We start from the raw sequence: 18,752 nt of genomic DNA on the forward strand, positions 1-18,752 counted from the left end.
CCCGGCAACCGAATACCGCCGCCCCCGCGCCCAAAACCTGTGACATCCCGAAAAATGCACCAAAATAAAACACGCGCTAATAATAATATTTTTCAAAACTCTTTTTCATCGTTGAGCTCAGTTACCCCTAAACCCTAATTCCCTCCCAGTCTTTCCGCTGTCCTGTCATCCGATTTCAAACGCCAACCGAACTCTCCTCTCTTTTTCCTCACCGCCTGTCGCGATCGTCGACGTGAATCTCTCTTCTCTTTTTCTCTCTCCCTTTCCTTCCCCTCCTCCCTGCCGCGTGCACTCGAGCGCCGCTTGGCCGCAAGCGCCGCACGTACCCCACCTCCCCTGGCCCGCGCACGCGTGACCGACGCCGTGCGTGGCCGACCGCGGCCGCTGTTGCCGCCGGCGCGCACTTGCCCCCTCCTTTTTCTCTCCCTTTTCCCTTTTCTCATTTTCTCTTTTCTCTTTTTCTCCATTTCCTTTCCCCTTTTTCCTTTTTCCTTCTCCCTTTTTCTCTTTTCTTTTCTCTCTTTTCTTTTTCCCTCCCTCTCCCTTCCTTCTCCTTCTCCCTCCTCTGCTCCGCTCCCGCGCGTGCCCTGCCCAGCCCGCGCGCTCGGCTCCCGGCCTGCTCTGCCCCGCACACCCGGCCCGGACCGACTCCCCTTCGCCTCCCGCGAGCAAGCCGCCGCAGCCCTGCTGCGCACGCCCCGCTCCCAGCCTGCCAGTGCGCCCGTGCGCGCGCACACACACGGGGCCTCGCCACGACCAGCCGCGATGCCGCGACGCCGCGCACGCTGCACCCATGCACTGCACGCCCGCCCGCCCTGCACCGTAACGCGCAGCACGCGTTCCACGTGCTCCGAGCCCCGCCGCGCCGCTCGCCGACCTGCCACCGCCTTCCTGTGCCGCCATCGCCGCCGGCCGCCTGTGCGTGCACTGGACCCACGTGGAGCACGCGGCACTGCTCGCCGCGCCCTTCGCCCTCAAGCCGCACAGTGCCACCGGCCCCGCTCGCCGCCTGCCTGAGCGGTCACGTCGCCGCTGTGCCACCTCGCCGGCCGTGCCGCCGCGTCCCGACACAAGCAAGCGGCCGGAGCGCCATTACTCCACCCCGCACCACCCGCCGGCCGCCCACCGGCCACCACCCACCCCGTGCCACTCAACCGACCTAGCGCGCCTATAAAAGACCCCCCAGCGCCGCCCCTCCGCTCCACGACCGCCTTCCCGACCTTCCAGCACCACCACCCACCATCGCCGCCGCCCCGAGCACTGGTCACCGCGGAGCTCACCTCCCCGCAGCGCCACAGCCCAAGCCAAGGTGGGCATCGGTACCCCCGAGGCTCTCTCTTCCTTTTCCCCCTTCCCTTGCCCGCCGCCGTGACTCCGAGTCGCCGGTCCAAAGCCGCCGCCGCCCGCTGCCGCACGCCATCGTGGCCAGGCCGACCCGGGCCGCCTCCGCCCGAGCTGCGGCCGGGGATCGACCCCGCGGGCCCCCCTCTCCTTTTCCCCTCGCCCCGGAGCCGCCCCCGAGCCCCTGGCCGCCGGAATCGGCGCCGCCGACGAGCGCCATCCCCTCCCCTGTTTCCCGGTCGAGAGGAAGGGGATGAGGGGTTGTTTTGCCCTTAAGCCCCTCCCCTCTTCCTCTATTCAGTAAAGAACCCCCACCCTTTTTACCAAAAAGCTCTTCCTGTTTTCCTATCTTGCAATCAAACCCTCCACCATATAAACACATTTATAAATAAACCCCTATTTTTTAAATAACCCAATTAGTATCTAAAATACAAACCAAGCCCCTGCCTTCATATATATAATTACAAATAGGCCCCTGGACCCTGATTTAACCCCTAAACCTTTATATAACCTATCATTTCATGCGCCAAACGACCTCGGATCTACCTAAAACGTTACCATGCCTCTTACGACATAATTTTGTCCATGCCATTAGGAAACCGCCCGAAAATATTACTCCAAACTCCATATCTTAATTTTTTCTGATTCGAGCTCGCCGATAAAACTTTTATTTCTTTTTCTTGATTGTGTGTTTGTTTGTATGCATCGTAGATCACGGTGTGAACGAAGGAGAGCCCGCTAACGAGCAGTACTATGAGCAAGCAAACGAGGAGCAGTTCTGCGACCCCGAGCCCGAAGGACAGCACTTCGATCCGGACCTCCCTGAAGGATTCGAAGACGGCAAGTTCAATCCCATCTTTTGATGCATGCTTTTGTCCTAGTTTTTATAAAAACAACCTATTGGCCTGTTTTACAAAATTGCATATGTTTTGCCTGCTGAAAACACGATTGGATAGCCACCCCTTGATTTGTTATAACCATTCCTTGACCACCTAGATTAATGTCTGAATGTGTTTTGTTTGGACGTTAATCGCTGCTAGAACGTTTAGGATCTCATACTCATTACAACTTGTTTTATAAAGAAAATGCGTGTGTGTGGGAAGGGATAAAAGTGAAATTTTTGAAAAGATAAGTCTAGATGGGATGGATGGCATTTCTGTGTGAGTTGCCGTTTGGTGTGCTCGTACCTGCGTGGTAGAGCGAGGAAGGGGAGATATCCATCTTGTCGCCACTAAGGACCGAGTTGGTGTTACATCTCACCTAACTCCACTCTCGTGCAAACCACTCGACCGTTGTATGGGCAACGACCTAGCATAAACCCCACTAGTTAGTCTGATAGCCATCAGGAGAGCTGAGAGCAACGGGTGACCAAGGAGAAGGGATATGTTCTGTGTGACTTAGGCCCCGGTTAAACCTCAGAGATAGGTCATTGGCCCCTTGGTGGATTCCGTGCTGGCTAGTCAGGTCTAGCTAAGGTGGGTAAAGGCTTTGTTGGGATCTCCACCGACACTCAGGTGATCGTGTTGTGGTACCCCACTTGTGGGTGAAGTTGCACACCTCGGCAGAGTTGAGACCTATTCGAATAGTCCGTGCCCACGGTACTAGGCGAGTTACGGTGTGGTCTCACAACTAGTGTTTACTATGGGATGGGTTGGCGTGAGTGGTTTTGGAAATGTGTTCGGCAGTTGTGCCGTGTGCTACGGCGGATGAGGAGTTCGGTAGCAGTTTAAAACTTGGATCCTGTGTGGATCAACCCTTTGTGTTACTCGGAACAAGAAAACTGGTTTTGGAAAAATGTTTTCTTTCAAATGAACCCTTGCATAAAATATTGTTTTCCGCAAATTAAACCCTAGCCTTATCCTTGATTTACCCTGTGCATTATATTCTGTTTATACCCCCTCCGTGGGTGTGGTTGGACTTGCTGAGTACGTTTGTACTCACCCCATTCTTAATTTTTACAGAGGAAGACCTAGACTTCGTTCCAGAGGACGTTGAGTAGGGTACCGTCCTGCACCCAGTCTTGCCTGTGGATTAGGGTCACCCGCAGGAGATTCCGCATGGCGCAAGACTCTGATGACCTTTTTTTATATTTTATATCATTGCGTGTGTGTGGATTGTAATCCTCGCGATAGTGGCGCTTCTCTGCTCACTACCGCGTAGAGTTGTATGGTAATGAACCATCTGATGTAATAAATGTGTCGTCAGCCTCCTGGGACTGATGTTTGTAACACATTTAAGTCTTCTCTTATGAGGGGATGCTTCAAAACCGATCCCAGCCGTCCGATCCGAGATCAATGCCCGAGATTAAAAGATACCGGTTCGCCCAGGAACTTTTGCTAAAGAGCCCCTGAACTTTTAGAAATCAATCCGCAGTCCAACGTAGTTCAAAAATAATAAGGAATAGGCATCTAACTTTACGATTTAAACCCCGAAGTTTTAAAAAATAGAACCCACCGTCCTTGGACCAGCTTTTACAGCCAGACCCCCTGAAAGTTTAGTCTTTATTGCATTTACGTCCCTAGTTTTTACAAAAAGGCCCCTGACCGAGGATATTCTTAGGAATATTGCCTGGTCTCACAGTTTCTAGGATTTAAAACTTCCCTAAGCCATAACTTTCTCATTTTTCATCCAAATTCAGCGATTCTTATCCATAAAATTTTCTTAAATCAAGATCTACGCAACCATACCAAATTCACATGAATCAAAGTTTATTTCCAAATGTTATGTGCTTGTTTGTTTGATCGCGTTCGTCCGAACCGTTAGTAACGTTCGACGTCCGTACGTAGGTTCGAGCGACGCTGTGTTTGACGACGACCCAGAAGACCCCGACTACGAAGAACCAGTCGAAGAGTTTGAAGGCAAGTCTTATCTCCCCCTCCTTGATCATGTTGAACCCAGATTTCTGCAAACATAAAATATGACCAACATTTAAAACGAACTTTTTATTTCATGCATGATGTGTCTTATAGAATGTTTTTCTCCTCACTAGGGGTTACCCAAGTTTGTTTATGCCAATCCTTAAGCTTTGAGCACCCTGATCCCTTGATAACCCTAGGTCAAATTATTTCAAATGCTTAGGCTAGAAGCTTTGCTATCGCAAAACTTTCAAAGCAACTTTTCTCGTGTGAGTTCCTTAATGGTTTAAAAATTGTTTTGAGCTGGGAAAGACATGGCTATGCACCTACTTTGTGCATATGCTACGGAGAGTCTACCCTAGCATATAAGGATTGTCATTGTGGTCATCACCTAGCATTTGTTTCGTACAACCACATGTCCGACCTAGGACGGACTTGGTCCCGAACCCATAGGCTTAGAGCCGCAATTCACTTGGAGGCAGGGTGCAATGGATACCAGGAGCGGACCTGAGACCTGTGTGGCGTACCAGAGTCTGGCCCCAGCATGGGACCTGTTGTCAGACCCCCTTTTCCGGGATCCACTGTGCTTACCGTACGAGTCCCTGGATCAGTAGCTGGTACGCACAGGCGAACAGAAATGGTATAGAAAACCTGACGTTGCAATCAATATAAAACACAAAGTCTTATACAAACTTTTAAGAGGTTCTTACATAACGGCTCGCAGGCCGTAAACTTATTACACGGCGGAAGCATACGCGGACACCCAAACCACAAGCAAAAGTTTGGGCGCAGGCGAAACCCTATCTACACGTCTTCATCTACGCCGAACTCATCTTCTGCATCTTTTGCTGAAAAACATGTCGATGAGCGGGGTGAGTACATAATGTACTCGGCAAATCCCATCTTTAAACAAAGGTTTATTTAGATGCATGGTGTAAGGCAAGGAAGGGCTTGGGTTTTGCTTTGCGGAGAAGCTGATTTTTAATGTATGAGTGAAATCCTGCTATTTTTCTTTGGAAAAGAAAAGGGTATGAAAAGAGTATATGTCATTATATGTGTTTGGCCCTGGGGGAGTTACTTCAATCCCGCCAGTTCCTGTGCTTAATAGCACACTTGACATACTTGGCATCACCACACAGCTTAGCCCATCATCTCGGTATCCGAGTTCGGGCATCTTTTCCACTTAACATCCACACACCACATCTTTCAAAAACCTAATCACTGTGACTCACCATACCATGCCTGAGACCACAGGCACGGCTATCCGGATAGATTCAACCTTTGTAGAGTTTGTACACTTTACCCACATGATGTGCTTGAGTTACGTCAAGCACAACTCAATTCCGCACACGCATAGGTCATATAGCCCACAATCACCACGGAACAACCAAGGGCCCAAATTAGCACACAGCTAATCCAAGATATATCATTTAGTTTACGATATGGTACGCCACATAGGTCCCATGCCAGGGCCAGACTCTGGTACGCCACACAGGTCCCAGGTCCGCTTTTGGTGTCCATTGCACCCTGCCTCCAGATGAATTGCAGCTCTAAGCCTATGGGTTCGTGATCAAGTCCGTCCTAGGTTGGACATGTGGTTGCACGAAATATATATGCTAGGTGATGACCACAACGACAATCCTTATATCCTAGGGCAGACTCTCCGTAGCATACGCACAAAGTAGATGCGTAGCCATGTCTTTTCCAGCTCAAAACAAATTTTAAAACCATTTATAAACTCACACGGAAAAAGTTGTTTTCAAAGTTTTGCGATAGCGAAGCACCTAGCCTATGCAATTAAAATAATTTGACCTAGGGTTATCAAGGGATCAGGGTGCTCAAAGCTCAAGGATGGGCTTATACTAACTTGGGTAACTCCTAGTGAGGAGAAAAACATTCTAAAAGACACATCATGCATAAGTTCATTTAAACGTTGGTCATATTTTATGTTTGCGAAAATCTGGGTTCAACATGATCAAGGAGGGGGCGTTAGGACTTTCCTTCAAATTCTTCAACTTGTTCTTCCACGTAGTCTGGGTCCTCGGGGTCGTCGTCAAACTCGGTGTCGTTCGAACCTACGCACGAACGTCGAACGTTACTAACTACTCGGACAAATGCGATCAAACACTTTAAACAATCATACAATGTTTGAATATAAACTTTTATTTGAGTAAAAATTGAAATGGTTGTGTAGGTCTTGATTTTAGAAAATTTTAGAAACAAGAATCATCAAATTTGGATGTAATATGGGAAAGTTATGGCTTAGGGAAGTTTTAAACCTTGAAAAAGGTGAACCAGAAGTGTTTTTGCAAAAACCAGGGACTTAAATGTAAATAAAACTAAGTTTCCAGGGGTCTACTCTTAAAACCAGGTCTTTGGACGGCAGGTTCAATTTTTTAAAAGCTCAGGGTTAAAACCATAATGTTAGGGGCTTATTTCTAATTATTTTTGAACTGGCTGGACCGCGGGTTGATTTCAAAAAGTCCAGGGGCTCTTCAGCAAAAAGTCCTGGGCGAAGCGGTATGTTCTAATCTCGCGCGTTGATCTCAGATCGGACGGCTGAGATCAGCTCTGTCCCGCGGCGGCGCGCAGCGGTGGCTCGCCGGAGTTCACCATTTTCGGTGCTCCGGGGGTCGAAACGGCTCGGGTTTGGGTCTAGGGGGTTCCACGCGTCACGGGTAAACCACCTGGGCCATCAGCAAGGCTTGACGTGGCTTTGGGCAGCGCGGGCACGAGCGGCGGCGGCTCTGTGCGGTGGAGCTCGCTGGCGTAGGCTGTTCAGGGCGTGTCCGTGTTGGTCCGTGGGTGCTAATGGGTTAGGAAGCTTCTGTGGGGCGAGTGCAAGCTAACGCGAGGCTCGTGCGGGGCTGTGGGGTTCCGCAACACCGGGCGCAGCAGCGAGGGTGGCGTTGCAGCGGCGGAGCTTGCCGGTGTCAGCATTCGGGCCACGCCGGGACTCGGTCCCGGGTTAAAAGGCTCGGGGTGCTAGCGCCGCGGCAGCAGTAAGGTTGGGCAAGGCTTGTGCGGGGTCTTGCAGTGCAGCAGTGAGCTCGCCATGGCGAGACTTGGACTGCGCGCGGCGGCGTCACTCCGGCGTTGGTGTTCCAGGGAGGGAAGGGCCTTAGGCTGCTTTGGAACTAGACTAGAAGCAAGAGCAGGTCACGGCGAAGCTTACCAGCAGTCTGGGCGGAGCAATGCAGGGGCAATGGCAGCTAATCGTGCGGTGGAGCAGAGGCGGCCGGAGTGCAGCGAGTGGTGGCGCGCGCGCGATTGGGCTCGGTGGAGGGCAATGGCACTGCTTGGATGGGGCGAAAAGGAGTGCAGGAGCACCGGGGTCGCATTTATAGGCCGAGGGGAAGTCGGTTCGGGCCGGGGAGCTCGGGAAGCTTGCTGATCGTTAATGGCGGTGGCGGTGTAGGGGCCGGGTGCGAGCAGGGAGAGGGAGAAGGGCGCGGGGCTCGAGCTAGGTAGGGGTCGGGTGTGGCAGGTGGGGGCCGAGCGGGACAGGGGCGAGGTGAGCTCGGGCTCGAGCGGACACGTGGCCGGGCGCAGTGTAGGGGCTGGCCGACGTGAGGAAGAAGGGAGGGAGGAAGATGGCGCTGGTGACCGGGCGCTGGGGCGCTAGCGCTGGGGCGAAGGCAGAAACGCGGGGCGGCGTTGGCGGCTTCGCGCGCGGGGTACGGTGCTGGGCCGCAAGGCACGGGCGGCCCAGGCGAGGGAAAGGGGAGGAGGCGGGTTGGGTCGGGGGAAGTAGGGGTGAAAACGGGTCGGATACGGACGGATAGTGGGTCATCCTGTATCCTACCCAAATGTATTTTAATCTGATTCGGGATCGGATACGGGTAGTTAGAAACGGAACGGATATGGATACGGGAACCGGATAGTTATTCGGATGGAGATCGGTCGGATATGGATATTAATTGACTGGATACCGGATACTTGCCGGATAGTGCATGAAACGCAAAGACAAATTGAACACAAACAATACAACTTACAAAGACTTTACATGATAACATAACAATAAGTCCAATGTCCAGACAAGTTATGATAAATAAGTATCCAAAAAATACATGTATCCGTATCCAAAAAAGCATCCCGTTTTGGTACCGTATCCGGTACTCGCCGTGAGTACTCGTCCCGTTTTCAACCCTACAAATCAACATGGTAGCACTGCATGCAATATGCAGGAGTAGTTGCTCGTCTGCTCCATCTTATATGTATTGCGGCGTAATTAACATATAAGTTACGACTTATGAGCAAAATAACTTAGTGCTAATCGTATGCACCACACCTTATCTTATAAAAAATGAGCAAATAACAATGCTAATAAGCTATGGAGTATTGGAGTTGGACATGTGATGTATTTGTTACCATGATATGGATCTAAATATTATTTTAGTTATTATAATATTAAGATGAGTCCAAATAAAAAAAATATAAATTATAATGTTGTAGATCTTGTCGAGCTATACAATTTTCATATAAATTTTATCTTAATCCGAGTTCATACGTGAAAGTTATGAACTTTACAAAATATATTACGCAGAAAAAAAGAAAATGGGTACCCGAACACCAGGTACCTGTATCCGTATCCGTTTATCTGGGTAGTTACCGGGTACTGCTCGCTCCGTATCCGACCCGTATCTGGTGGCCTACTATCCGGGTACTACCCGTATCCGTCCCGGATGAAAAAATACACGTATCCATATAAAAAAATGGGTATTTTCACAATCCGTATCCGCTACCCGCCGGGTATACCCGACCCGTTTTCAACCCTAGGGGGAAGCGCGGGCTGGTTGGGCTGCGCGAAGGAAAAAGGGTAGGGGGCGGCCCGGTTTAGGGTTTAGGGTTTAAACATTTTCCAAAAGGAGTTTAAATTCAAATTGGATTGAAATTTTGAAAAGTTTTGGGCACACACATTTCAACCTCTAAACCTAAAGGGGCACCCTAAACTTTTGGAAAACTTTTTGAAAAGGATTTTGTTCCAAACCAAAGATTTAAACTACTAGAGGGTTTTTAAAAAATTTCAAAAGCATTTTGGAACTTCAAAATTTTATTTTGTAAATTTTTAAAAGGGCTCAAAAATAGGGTGTTACACCTATGTGGTGTACCATGTCGTGAACCAAATGATATATCCTTGATTAGCTGTGTGCTAATTTGGACCCCTGGTTGTTCCGTGGTAGTTGTGGGCTATATGTCCTATGCGTGTGCGAGATTAAGTTGTACTTGACGTAACTCAAGTACATCATGTGGGTAAAGTGTATAAACTCTGCAAAGATTAAATCTATCCGGATAGTCGTGCCTGCGGTCTCAGGCATGCTATGGTGAAGTCACAGTGATTAGGTTTTTAAGAGGTTTTGTGTGTGAATGTTAGTTGGAAAAGATACCCAAACTCGGATCCCGAGATGAAGGGCTAAGCTGTGTGGAATGCCAGAGCATGGCAATGTTCTATTAAGCACGGGAACTGGCGGGATTGAGGTATCTCCCCAGGGCCAAAACCTATATAATAGTATATACTCTTTTCGCATCTATTCTTCTTCAGAGAAATAATGCAAATTACACCCATGTATTAAAAACAGCTTTTCGGCAAAACTAAACCCAAGCCTTCCCTTGCCTTACCCCATGCATATAAATAAACCTTTGATTAAAAGATGGGACTTGCTGAGTACATTCTTGTGACATCCCGGCCCCGGGCTTAATAGGATTGACAGAATACTCATACCAACAAGTTGCAACTTTTTTTTCGGAAGCCGATATCCAAAGAACTCTAAGGTTAAGCGTGCTTAGCTTAGAGCAATTTGGGGATGGGTGACCGACCGGGAAATTTTTCCCGGGTGCACACGAGTGAGGATAAAATGTGCAGAAAAAACTTGTGTTGGTCTGTGAGGCCAGTCTGTGTCCTATAAAAGATGCCACATGTAAGCGGGCCCGTCCTCGGGAAGACGGGACGTTACAGAATGGTATCAGAGCCGACTCTCGCGGTTTCACGGGCGCGTGCGGGTCAGGGGCGCGGGCATGGTGCACGGGCGTGTGGCGGGTCAGTGCGCGGGCATCTGAGATGTGCCGTTGGCACTAGACGCACGGACGTGGCACATGCGCCGTTGCCACTGGACGCACGGATGTGGCCAAGAGAGGACGTTCTTGGTTCGGGGTTGACCGACGAGGATGTCGGTCTCTTAAGGGGGTGAGGATGCGACATCCCGGCCCAGGGCTTAATAGAATTGATAGAATACTCATACCAACAAGTTGCAACTTCTTTTCCGGAAGCCGATATCCAAAGAACTCTAAGGTTAAGCGTGCTTAGCCTGGAGCAATTTGGGGATGGGTGACCGACCGGGAAATTCTTTCCGGGTGCGCACGAGTGAGGACAAAATGTGCAGAAAAGACTTGTGTTGGTCTGTGAGGTCAGTCTGTGTCCTATAAAAGCTGCCACATGTAAGCAGGCCCGGCCTGTGTCTGTGTCGGGACATTACAATTCTGTACTCGGGGAGGCAGGACATTACAATTCTGTACTCACCCCGCTCGTCGACATGTTTTTCAGCAGAAGATGCAGAAGACGAGTTCAGCGTAGATGAAGACGCGTAGATAAGGTTTCGCCTACACCCAAACTTTTGCTTTTGGTTTTAGGTGTCCGCGTATGCTTCCGCCGTGTGATAAGTTTACGACCTGCGAGCCGTTATGTAAGAACCTCGAGGAGGTTTGTATAAGACTCAGTGTTTTATAATGTATGCAACGTCAGGCTTTCTGTATCATTTCTATTTGTCTGTGCGTACCAGCTACTGATCCAGGAACTGGTATGGTAAGCACAGTGGATCTCGGAAACGGGATCCGACACCAAGTCTGCATCCACCCCCTAAGTCCCCAGTGCCAGATCGAAGTGTGTTTGCATATTTTGATCATATGGTATTTTACAGCACCTGCACATACGGTATTTTACAGCATCTGCACACTGGGAGCGATAGATGCATGGAAATATGGCACACGTATATAGGGATGTAAATGGTACGGATATTTTCCGATCGTATTCAAATTCGATCTAGTTTGAAAGAGTTTTATCCGTCCTAATCCGATTCCGTATGTTCAAATATCCGTAAGTGATCCGTATTCGGATACTAAAATTATATTTTTATGATATCGATATCCATTATAATCTTATCTAGCAAAAACTAACAATATCTGTATCCAACTCCGTATTCGAATAAAAATATGAAAATAAATATGATATCAATAATATTTGTCCGTATTCGATCCATTTATATCCCAACACGTACATGTGCAAAACATGGCTATAACAATGTAAAAAAACATGGCTATAACAAGTATATATCTAACCCCTGCACGGCACCCGACCTGGATTTTCCAGGTTTTTCTTCAGGAGTTCTAGAAAAAGAGCCTCAAGCTTTGTGGACTACTGCTAGAAAATCAAGCGTAATATACACGTGTGTAAGCATGGCGCAAACCTTTCTTATCACCTCACCTACACATCACATGTGATGAAGATATATATGCTTTCCTTTTGAAGTAACCTGTGAATGACCATTTAGTACTGGACCAAGACACAGACCGGTACTAAATGTCACCATTTAGTACCAGGTGATGTCATTGATCGGTACTAAATAACCGTGTCATTTTAGTACTAGACCAAAACACCAACCGGTACTAAAAAGTGATATTTAGTACCGGTCGGTGTCTTATTTTTGACATTACATAGTATAACACAGACACTCACAATGCACACACATTCACCCCTATGAACGAATGCAAACCCTAACCCTATGAGTATGTTCGAATACTGAGTCAGCAAATCTTCGAAATTGACGAAGTCATAACAGGTGCCTCACTGTCAATAGGAACATCGCCTACCAACAACGCCCGGGGCTTTCAAATTTGGACTCAGATACTAAAATGTATATATGCCAGCTTTAGTGCCGGAGCAAATTATGACCGGTATTAATATGCACGGATGAAAATTCGTTTTTCTTGTGGTGGACAATAATAGGATTACGTGCCTGTCACTTTGCACTCGGGAGGCGTGGGTATAGATTGTAGCCCCGTGGTTAGAGGGAGTGTGCGGTGTCAGCGACGGCCTCGTCTGCTGCCTTGCGGACAGCCATGCATGTCTTCATCAGCGCAGCGCAGGTGCTGCAGCGGCACAACAGCGCATGTGCAAAACGAGTGGCCTGCAGATATAATGCAGCGCGGGCTGTGGTGGATGCGGTTGCTGCTTGATCGGAGTATAGGGTGTCAAAATAAATCAATTATATTCATGCAGTTACTATACTTGGAACATATATGAAATACTCAAACGCACTCATCTGCTACAAGCCCGGCCGATTCGCGGCCGGCCGGGTCTATATAAAGCCCGGCCCGCAGATTAGAGAGGTTCAGTACATCGATCATCTCCCAGCAGCCGATCGAGCTAGCCTCCTCCATCCCACAGGCACATCCATCATCCAGTCTGATTGATCGATCGATCATCGCCAGCAGCAGCAGGTTCATCGATCATCCATGGGGACCTGCGGCAGCCCTGTGCTCGCTCTGGCCTCGCAACAAGAGGGCCTTCTTCAGAGCGAGCCCCGGCCTTACACCCCAAGCATCTGGGGCGACTTCTTCCTCAAACACCACCATGCACCCCATCGCAGGTACCTCAAGATCAGTATCATTGATTAAAAAAACCGTCAAGGTGCGCGCGCGCGTGTGATGAAGTATCATTCATGCGTCTCTATGTTGCATGCAGCTTCTGTCCATGAAGGAGAGGGCACGGATCAAGCAGGAGGATGTGAGGCAGATCTTACTCGACACCACTGCCTCTTCCGAGCTGGTTCGCAAGCTGGAGCTCGTCAACACGCTGCAACGGATCGGAGTGGACTACCACTACAGGAAGGAGATCGATGAGTTGCTGCGTGATGTTGTTCAAGGTCCCCAGCATGAAGAAGGCTGTGATGATGATGACGAGCTATATGTCGTATCGCTGCGGTTCTATTTGCTCAGAAAGCATGGGTACAATGTCTCTTCTGGTAAGGCCCAGCAAAACAATGCAATTGTCCTCTGGAATATATAGGAAAACCTTTAATCAGATAGATATATGTTAGTTACCTCTCTCTCTCTCTCTCTCTCTCTCTCCCTCCCTCTGTGTGTGTGTATGCAAAACTAATTTTTAGATTCATTAACATGTTATTATGCTTATATAAGCAGATGTGTTTGTGAAGTTTAAGGATGACTGTGGAAACTTTGCAAGTAATGATGCGAAATGTCTGTTGGCCCTGTATGATGCTGCAAATCTCAAAACTCGCGGTGAAGAGATCCTTGACAATGCCGTGGTTTTCACCAGGAGTCGCCTCCTGCCTATGATGAAAACTTTAGACCCAGAGCTGGCAGCAGAGGTGGAATACACATTGGAAACACCTAGTTACAGGAGGGTTCAAAGAGTGGAAGCAAGGCGCTACATCTCTTTGTATGAGAAAAAGGTTACACGAAATGACGCCATACTGGAATTTGCAAAGTTGGACTACAACATTCTGCAAGCTCTGTATTGTGAGGAGTTGAAAGCTCTTACAGAGTAAGGCTTGCTACTGACATTTTGCACTGTTATGAAGTTAGAATTTTGTTTACTTGAACTGAAAACAAAAATAATGCCTTATATTAATCGTGTTTATCCATCTTTATTTACAGATGGTGGAAAGGCCTCCAGTCACAAGCGTATGCAAAATTTGCACGGGATAGACTGGCAGAGATGCATTTTTGGATGCTTGGGGTTGTTCATGAACCTCGCCAGTCATATGCACGGATAGCATTGACAAAATGCTTTAAACTTGTGTCGCTGATGGACGACTTCTGTGACAACTATAGCACCATAGAAGAATATGAAATATGCATTACTTCTCTGGAAAGGTTGGCCAAGCGCTCGATAATTTCTTTCATACTTGAACGAAAGCTCTATACATCGTATACAGTTTAAATTTTCATTAATTAATTTTACTGTGACAAACTATATATAATAGGTGGGATAAACAAGCCGCAGAGAAATTGCCCACATACATGAAGGACTTATTCATCTTCATACTCAACACTATAAATGATATCATGGAAGAGTTAAAACTTCAGAAAAACAAGCATGCTCAATTCGTCAAAGACAAAGACGATATATCCTTTTAGGTATATGTTTAACTAACATTTGTTCATCTATATATTTAGTTTATTGACGCTGTCAAACGTTACGGTGCTGAGAAAAAATGGTGCGATGAGCGCTATGTACCAGCATAAATTGAAGAGCACCTACAAATTTCAGTGGGTAGCAGTGCATGTATGCATATAGCGAACATGACTTTCTTTTTAATGGGAGACGTAACTACCAGGGAGGCCATCGAGTGGGCTTTCTCCTATCCAGAAATGATAAGAGCTGCTTGTATTGTCGCGTGCATCTGTAATGACATCATGTCACATGAGGTACCGCCACAACTCTCTATCAACGTATACATATAATTCTTGATCATAGTTGTAAATAATAAGCATCTTATTTACGGTACCACAACACTCTATTGCTAGTGCATTTACTTAAGCTTTTATTCACCTTTACTTTTAGCACACGTTTTCTTGGTTTCTTCCACTCTTAATTATTAGAACAATCAAGCTTGGCAAATCAATTTTATTTGAAAAAGCTAAAATTAGTTGAACTAATTAAAGAAAAATAATTGTTTTAAAATTACTTCCTTTGCTCTTCCTTGAAGCGAGAACAAGTTTCAAAGCATGTCGCGTCCACGGTGCAAACTTGTATGAAGGAGCACGAGATGACAGTACATCAAGCCTATGAAAAGCTTAGAGCCCTAATCGACGAAGCATGGATGGATATTGTCCAGGGATGTCTTGATCAAGCTTATCCTTGGGAGCATTTGGAGAAAGTGGTTAGCATTGCACGAGGAATGGATAACATGTACAAGCGTGATGATGCGTATACCCACCCATATAGTCTCAAAGACACCATAACTTCAATGTATGTGAACTCTGTGTGAATATACGAGGAAGATCCAGCACCAAATTGGGGCTCTTCATCAGCATGATGCATGTGTATCACACCCGGTTTTTAAAAGAAAACCGAATGCATAATTATATGTATACCAGGATTTCTATACATATAGTGACATCATAATGGAATAATATCAACAATATCACGAAAAAGAGACTTACAACGACTAAATGCCTATAAAAAATCTACAACTTCTCCTGGAAACGAAAGCTCCACACTTCACAGGCAATCGATGGGGGAGTTGCGTATGCCTAGAACTCAGCAACATCTTTAGAAAACTTCAAAGTAACTTTCTTTTCTGAGCAACGATTTTAGCAAGTGTGTTATACTTATGGTTGGTACTCAGAAAATATGTTAAGAAATAAATGGCATGCAAGGCTTAAACAAGGATAGAGATTGACTGAATAAAGCGGTAAGCATTTTAAATAAAAAGTTGAACATTAGCAACCTATTTAGTAAGCCATAGATGAATATTGCCCACATTTTATGAAAATAAAGAGATGATTGTGTGACAAATAAACTTGAAACAATAAGTAACTGAATTATAACACAATTTTAATTAATTTGTCATGTGAGGGTCCGAGCCGCTCTTTGACCGTGAGCACGGCTGATATATCAGTTTTATACTCTGCATAGGTTGCACACTTTACCCACAAGTCGTGTCTCCCTTGCCGAGTTTGCAAGGCCCTTAAAGACTTCCAAGGTGAGTGGCAGATATTCACTATGAGGTCTTTACAAAGACTCTCTAACCAATAGTAGCCCGCTAAGATTTCGACTCTCTAACCAATAGTAGCCCGCTAAGATTTCATCCTCTCGGCAAGTGCACCCTCCCCAAAAGCGAGTGTACCCATAGGCGTACCAAACCTCTTTGGCAGGCCGAGTACCCCTCTTGAATCTAGTTCCCCCTCTTGCTCCTTTCAGTAAGCTACTAACAAGCTAGAGATATCTAATTAATCAGCCAGGACCAGAGCCATATAGTCCTTATGGTCGCACTATTTTCCCGAGTGGTCATACCATAGTTTAAATTAATTATCATTATCGAAATCATCATAATGTTTCCAAAAGGTATGTCATATATCCAGTGTAATGTGTATAAACCACCCGTAACCATAGTTTAGCAAATAAAAAAGCTACCCAAAAGATTAATTAAAGTAAATAACCTAGCTTTCGAGGATATGAATCACAAATGTGGATAAATAGGAGCCCATGAAATTAATGCATGCAAGCGCATAATAAATAGATGGCTATTGAGATGAAAATGTGATCAAGGAATATACTTGCCTTCATTCCAAATAATAGATGCTTAGAGTCTTCAGAACTTGCTTTAGAAAATCTTCATCTTCACAGCTCTGAAACTGCGTTCCTTCTACTCACAACAAGCATTGGGTACAAACATAAACATACAAGAAACAAACAAGCACAACTAAGAACATAACAACAACTGAAGAAAAACATTAAGAGAACACAATAAAGAATAGAGCTCGAAGCTACGATCACGAGAGTGTAAGAAACGCTGAAAATAGAGCCACGGTTGAAAAAGTTACAACTATCAAAAGATTTGCATTATAACACTACTACAAAAAATGATTTACCGCAACCTTTTTTAAACACCTCCGAGGCGTGCAACAATTTCAGCCGCCTAGGTTAATGCCTGACATTAAGCGAGGCGGTTACTTTTTATTAACCGCGGTGGTTACAAACAACCACCTCGTAAAATCATTAACCGAGGTGGGTATTATAATACAGTCGCCTCGGTAAATCAGGCCCAAGCGACAACCCACACTAGCCCGCACCAGTCCACTAGCACCTCCAGCATATAAAAGCAAGATCAAACCCTAGATCACAACTCCCTCCCTCACCCCCGCAGCCACCTAGCGGGCTCCCTCCCTCTCCTCTACCTCGCGCTCTCTCTCCCTCTCCTGCCTCCCTCCCAGTGCTCTCAATGGCGGCGGCGGGGTGCCATGCGCCTCGGCGGTGGTGGGATGAGCACCGTGCTCCCCAGCGTGATGACCACCCCAGCAACATGGCGGGGGTGGGGCTCCTCCCAGTGGTCGTGACGCCCACGATCTGCACCATCAGGGTGGGACAAGTCTTGGTGACACTTCTTGGTGCCACTCCCTCCTGGAAGTGATGTCAACTTCTCACACCTCTGCGCTAGATGGAGGTTTATGTGAAAATAAAAGGGCAAGCAACATATGATCCGAACATCAAGTTTCTAGGCAAGTGAGATGTGACAGATTGAAGAGACACGAAGACGTTGCAAGATTTAAACATGAATGAAGAAGAAGATTGCAACTTGGTCTTCTAGTTTTCTTTCTTGGTTTTATTGCTTTTTTCCTCGTATTTGTGAAACACCTCATTTAAGGTTTAGAGTCTAACAACTCTTTTGACTCTATTTGGTTGTAGTCATTCACATATGAATGATCAAGGCCGTAACTTTTCCATAATCTAAAAAATCTTGCTAGTATTGTCTATAAGTTGCAAAACTAATTTAGCATGAGGGTTTCACGTTAGAAGAATCATAGTCACACATCTAGATAATATGTTTTAGTTTAAATTTATGTGCAAACTAGTTGGAGTCATAAGTTAATTTTAAGTTGCCTAATTCACCCCTCCCCTTTTAGACTACGAGCATCCGATTCATTTCACCCCCTCTTCCAACGGCTCGCGGTGAAAGGCAGGGGAGGAGTAGAGGCGTGTGGTGTGGTTTAAAAGGCGGCGTCTAGGGGGCTATGCCTGGTTGTGCTTGCGTGATGGAAGATGAGAGGCACTAGGGTGCAAACGGGTGACACTTGCATGCACCATCAACCTTTTTTATTTTAAAATTTTGTACTACTTCTCTAAAATGGAATTCTATTTTAAAGAAATAGTATAAAATTTTAAATTAAAGAAAGTTAGAGGTACATTTAAAGGTCACTTATTTGCACCTCTAAGAGGCACATTGAGGCACAGGGGCGCTGGTCCTGACTGGGCTTGGGGTGGTTCGGTCCGGGGGAGAGGAAAAAATGAAAAAGGAAAAAAATAGAAGGAAAAGAAATAATTTTAACCCTGAAAATTCCTAGAAAATTTTTTAGAGAATATTTTAGGATACCAAGAGGTTAATAAAATATTCAGGATTCGTCAAAGGAATCTTGATGCTTCCGAAAATTGAATTAGCTCTAGAAGAATTGAGGTTAAAAGCTAGCAAAAAATCTGAAGAATTTTGAGAAAATCAAGATGGATAAGTTTATTCGAAACGATAATCACAGCCTAAAATTGAATTTTTAGGGTGTGACAATTCATTCCCAAAACCTCACTGAATGAGTACATTATACACAGCAATTAACAAATTTTTCACTGCCTACAAGTTTGCAATCATAGTTTCGAAAGTGCCCAAAAGCAATTGCATATTCTAGGAAAGGAACCACAAGTTTATCCATGTGTTCAGAATTGCCCTAGACAACTGTACTTTGTCCGTTGCATTGCATTCACTAGTTTAACAATCTTAACCGGTGCTGGATGGGTTTTTTCTTGCATCGAACAGCTATAAAAAT

General features: G+C 46.4%; 1 pseudogene; it reads left to right on the forward strand.

The window, feature by feature from the left end:
* The first annotated feature begins 12,602 nt into the window (after positions 1-12,602).
* Positions 12,603-15,264, forward strand: LOC120658719 (annotated as a pseudogene).
* Positions 15,265-18,752: the final 3,488 nt, after the last annotated feature.

The sequence above is a fragment of the Panicum virgatum genome, chromosome 2N (assembly GCF_016808335.1).
Source record: "Panicum virgatum strain AP13 chromosome 2N, P.virgatum_v5, whole genome shotgun sequence".
Lineage (NCBI taxonomy): Eukaryota > Viridiplantae > Streptophyta > Magnoliopsida > Poales > Poaceae > Panicum > Panicum virgatum.